The sequence below is a fragment of the Phlebotomus papatasi genome, chromosome 1, assembly GCF_024763615.1.
Source record: "Phlebotomus papatasi isolate M1 chromosome 1, Ppap_2.1, whole genome shotgun sequence".
Classification (NCBI taxonomy): Eukaryota; Metazoa; Arthropoda; class Insecta; order Diptera; family Psychodidae; genus Phlebotomus; species Phlebotomus papatasi.
The window spans coordinates 85771977-85777976 of NC_077222.1; positions in this window are offsets into that span (position 1 = coordinate 85771977).

Below are 6000 nucleotides of genomic sequence, written 5' to 3' on the forward strand. Positions count from 1 at the left end.
TGAGGAAATCTCGAAGTTCGAATGTAGATTCTGTTCAAAATTACCGTGTTGTACCCTACTTCATGAACTTAATGAAAAATCCGGTGATCGTCGGATGGGAGGAGGTTCATCCCAGAATAAAAATTTCTTTTCTTCCCAGAGCTTTCGATGCTCTACGCACCTTCTGCAGTGGCTGAAGATGTGAAATTATTCAACATTAAATAATTTTCTTTTACAAAAATCTTTTTACACTCACTCGAAAATGTTAGGCTTTTTCTGGGACTTTGTCTCGATTGGAGACAAGGATGTCTTTTCTGGGTAAAACCCTACTTCATAAAATTTTGCCAACCTGGTCTTTAAAAAATATCAGCTGCATAAACTATCCCACACTCCCCTATTAGTACAAAAATCATAAGAAGTATAAGGTTAATGATTCAATCTCTGTTCATACACAATGTATTAATGTTGTGAGGTGATTTGCAAAGCACCATGTCAGTTATCTCTAATTCCCCAGGTTTGCATCTCATTGGTATTCAACCCTGTTTGTCATCATATCACATGATGGTGTCATCTGTCATTTGACTTGATGATTGCTCCACAATTGATGTACAATCGAGGATGGTGAGATGATGCTTCTCATCCTCCATTCAAAAACCATTGTCTTGCACAATTTCGTACTCTTTAAGCAAAGCGTCAGTGGGGCGCAAAAACGGCGTCAAATGCAACATATCACGACATTATTCGTCATCTTGGGTTGAATGGACGCTCTATGTGCATAATTGTTTAGTATTGAGCTGTCAGATGGAAGAAAAGCATCCCTGCCCAACATCTAGGTCAGTGAACTCTGGGGGGTGCGTTTGGTGCATTTTGCATGTTTGCGCGATGCGTCAAGTGAATCAACCCCTTTTTCAGCGCGGCAGCTTCAACAATACGACTCCACTCGACGCATCCCCTTCATATTGCCACCCCAGTGCGTATTAATATGTCAGTGGGTAAATGGGACATGGGCTTGGCACAGCAATTTCCTTCCCCCATGCAAACGCACAATCATCTAAACGTCCTCATTGATGCCATCATCACCCCACATTTTTTTTTGCATTTTTATCCATTGTTTGCACAATGATGGAGTATGCAGAAAATACTCGGATTTTTAGATGCAACATCTGGGGGATGTCTTTGTGTTTTGCACTCAAATATGTACTTGAAGAACTGGGAGCCTTTACGCAATCAATGCATGTATTCACTTCCTTGGAAAATATACCCCTGGGGGATTCTAATTAAAAGCATACGCAACACTGATTCTAGGCGACATCACATGCTCATGCCCATACATCGTGTCCTTCCCACGGAAACCCTGGAAAACCCCAAGCTATCCTTCAACATTGTGTGCAATCTAGCTGAAGGATTAAAAATTCTGAAATATTGTGTGATTCAATCGAGAAAATGCGTCATTTTTTTATATTTTTATCATAATATCATAATATTTTCTTTCCAATAAATGATTCATACATATAAACCTGATTTAGTCATAATGATCGTCTAACGCGAAAGATTACCTTATGTCGTCTACATACTAGTGAAATTTATGTCCATATTGAAGCAAATTGCATACGTTTTTTACAGGAAGTACTAAGTACAATCTGAGTAAATATATTTCTTGAACTCAAAGTTCAAAGTTTTAATATATGTTTTACAACTAAAATGAGGTAAAATTCTCTGATTATTAATCAACTAGGCCAAAAATCTGTCTACTGTAAGCTCCGATGGGGCTTACCTACGTAAAATTATAATTTCCAAAGGGAAAATGGGGAATAGAAGGTATCACTCATCTTTAAACTTCTTCTTGAGTGAACTGTCCACGGTGACTGATGTTCACTCACGAAGTACGGAGACGAATAATTCAAATAAGAGCCACAACAACCTTTAGCACCTTTAGATGATACCTTCAGATGATAGGTATGTCATAAGAATGAAGGATTAGGATTGGTGGGTTTGTCCGTCGACTGAGTTAACAACTGTCGAATGGACCGTACGCTCTACACTCTACACTATCTCGTGATTTCGAGCAATCAGCAAAGCTGGGATGTTTTGTCATGTTAGCACTAGCTATTCCCAAACAGTTAAGCCCCCCGTTAGCATTTAAATGGACATCATAGATGTTTCTCGGAACGGTGCCGATTTCTCCTAAGAGCATTTCAAGTGTTAGCCTATAAATTACACCCTCTGGAGTGGTATCGTAGAGAGGGTTAGTATTGAGAGTTACTTCATTTAGTAGAAGGGAACTGGAATTCGTCGAGGGAATGGAGTCACTCTTGGAAAAACGACAATCATTTCCAAAGCTTTCGGCTCGGTCTCCAAGCCTTCATCAGTGGTCGAATGAATTAGGAAATTCTGAAGGATTATGAAGGCTTGGAGACTGAGCCGAAAGCTTTGGAAAGGATTGTTGTTTTTCCAAGAGTGACTCCATTCCCCCGACAAATTCCGGTTCCCTTCTAGTAAATTTCCCTAACGTCAGTTTTTTCAATACTTTATTTAGGTTCGTCAGAAGGAGGAGATCGTTAAGGTGAAAGCTAAGGGTTCTGGATAAACCTCTGAAAATCAATTCTTCAAATGAATAAAAACTCCATAAAACATCCCTATCTAACTCTTATTGTCTCTATTTGGAATAAACGAACGGAAGTGGTCCAGTCTTTCCATTTCCTTTCTTGTTGATAATCAAATATCCAACTTTTCAACAAATAAAATGGAAATTCGCCCCAAAAGGTGGAAACATGAGACAAAATGCAACAAAGAATGTAAGACAGAAATAATATGCTACACTTCTCAAAAGGATTGAGAAATATTGCACTTCTCAAGTGAGAACATTCACTTAATTAATATCTCGTTAAATGAAACTATTTGGTATTCATAGAGCGTCTGTGAAATCTTCGTTGTATCGTATTCAGTGTTGAATTTCAGCAAAAGACGTGGAAGATTAAGGATTTTGTAAGCGTATGTGATGAATTTTGGGCAAAAAGAAATCCCACCATGCTATAATTTGTAACTCAATTTACGTTTTCACACCTTTCTGCAGCATTAACTCTTCTGCTGTGAAGCCATGTGGTGTGTATGAGTCTAATCCGTTGAGAATAACCAAACAAGTTCAAGATCATGCATATTGCAGGAATTTTTCGTCCGGCAAAGTCATAAAAAGCTTAATTAAAACATATAAACGGGATATTTTATAGCTGGAACGCCTTTTGCATATTTAATCGGAGAATTCAGCATGTCAGGTTTGAGTTTCGGAGCCCCATATAAACTGCAAGCACACCCTACCCCCAAACCCACGGAGACTATTTCATATGAAATTTACCCTTATTTATATGTGTGAAATTGCAATGTTGTACCTTCGTTGTCTCCCACATTTCGTACCACTGCTTTTCCACCTTCGTCCTTGCATCGTGTCATAAATTCAAATTCAAGAGCATACCGGTCCGAATGGGAAACAGCTAAACATAGTCAAATACCCCTTTACCATCGTAATTTAACTTATATGCATCTCTTTTTCCTTCCTCGAACGACCAAAAATGGAAAATGTTCACATGAGAGAACAATAAAATGAAAATAACACTTAAATAAGAAATGTTTAGCATTGATTTTCATCCCACTATGCTTTCTGCATCCACGTCAATCATACTTCGGAGACAAAGGGTGGAGAGCATGGCGTTTCCATAAGAAAGTATTGATTGAAAGTGATGTGCAGTTGCACAAGAAGAAGCATGAAATTGAAATTGAGTTTGGTGCATTAAAAATTCACTAGAATTGACAGATTTATTTTTGAATTTCTTCAACCCCTTTTTCCAATGTTCCCACCAAATTTAGAGAAACCGCCTGACATTGGTCCCAATGGGGTGTGAAATCAACAATTTTGAAGGCACTCATGGTAATACGTAAATAAAAATAATACTATTACAAAGATAAATATATATTTCTATAGCATGAATAAGAATAATATATTACATAAAAGCATATCGTACACGACGTATTGAAAATAAATCCTAAAATTAAGTCCATTAAGTCGTACCATTAAAGGAAAAATGTCTTTTCCACTTTCTTAAATTAAATTTTCAATCTTTAAGTCACAAAAATTGAAATTACAATTACTCATTAAAGTAGGTGAGATTGTTAAAAATCTTTGCAAAAATCTGTCTATTCTTATTTATATGATGTATAGAAAGTGAAAGTGGGGCAGGGGCATCTTTGAATTTGAGCAGCTTTGAAATTGGGCTTTATTGTCTTTTAAAACTGTCAACACATTATGAGAAATTTATATCAAAAACAAGCTTCAAGAAATGTATTTCAAAAAAATTACCTACACATTGCATGAATTTCTGACAAAAAGGTGGTTATTTGAAGAAAATTTGTAGGAAAATTTCTTCAAAAATAATATTCAATCCAATGTAGGGGGAAGTGGGGCACCTTTGAAAATGGGATTTTTCACCTATTTTTAAATAAAATTGAGCCTTATCGTGATATAATTTAACTGCACAAACAGATTAAGAAGCTAAATTATATTATGATATTCCTCAGTTTCGTTCAAACATAGGAGAAAAATCCCAATTTCAAAGGTGCCCCACATTCAAAGGTGCCCCACTTCCCCCTAATTTCATCAAAAAATTTTGAAGGAAATTATCCCCTACATTAAGGGCCTCGAGTGGGTCAGTGGATAGAGTAGTAGCTCTATGACTGCGAGGTCTGGGGTTCAAAGCTGAGCAGCAGCAGAAAAAGATTTCTCATGCCATATCGGCTTTGAATTCGTCCAGTGAATGAATGAATAGTAATGTCAATGGTGCACATTGGCAAAAAAGTGAACCGCCTAAAAACAATAGAGGCTGGTACGAAAACGAGTTTCGACATGAAAGTGGTACTTCAGTCGATACAAGTATTCGCTGTCACTGATCCCAAACACACACCGAGAAGGGATGCTGTGATATAGTAACGGCACTGATTGTCCACACAGAGCTGCGATATAGAGCGGCTACCCGTATCGGGGGATAAGATAGAATAGGAGTGGGGAAGCATAAGGGGCCCAATTGGTGGCCTGGATGCATCGGAATATCCGAAATGGAGAACTGACCCCTGGCAAAATCTTATCTTATCTTATCCCCTACATTACATATTACATACTACATACTACTGAGGTACATACTATTGTACATACTACTGAGCTTGTTCACGCATTCCGGAAAGTCATTATTGAGATGCCAAAGTGTCCGTAAATTTCCTACTTTCCATCCATGTTGTAATCCATGGATGGACCAAGGTATTGAACAAAACCTCAGGAATACACAGATGCATTAACTTCCGGCAATTACCAGAAAGAAATCAGAGGAAATGTTCCTTCAAAGGCTGGTCTGGATTCCACCAGGAGCGAAATCTCCAGAAAAACATTCTTCTTTCGCATTTTTGGGGAAATTTTCCACATAAATTCATTAAATATTATCCCAAGGAACTTCCACCAATACATTTTTCAATTTTTCCAGCAGTGAAACAACAAATTTTCATTAAAAAAAACAATCACAAGAGCAAGAGACTTAGGGAATGATGGCAATTTGTCAAAAATTTTTGAAGGAAATTAAATACAATGTGGAGGTATTTTACTTCAAAAATTCCTGCAAAAATAAGGATTTTTCTTACAAACATTTTTGAAATAATTTTTAATGAAATCAGCTCCAATGTGTAGATACCTTAAATGAAACTGAGCCTCATCACAATGTAAATTAACTTCACAATTGGTTTATAGAAATAAATTATGTCATAATAAGGTCCAATTTCTTTTAAAAATAGTCAAACTTTGAAGCCGCTCCAATTGATATAGGTGCCACACCCGCTACTCCTAAAAATAGGGTAAGTGTGCCAAATTTCGGCATAGTTGCAAATAAGCACCGAAATCCTAAGTTTGAAATGCAATATTTTTAATTCATATTGATATTTTTTGTTACTTCCTTTTCGGGAGGGTTGTGTGGAACCTTGAAAACTAGT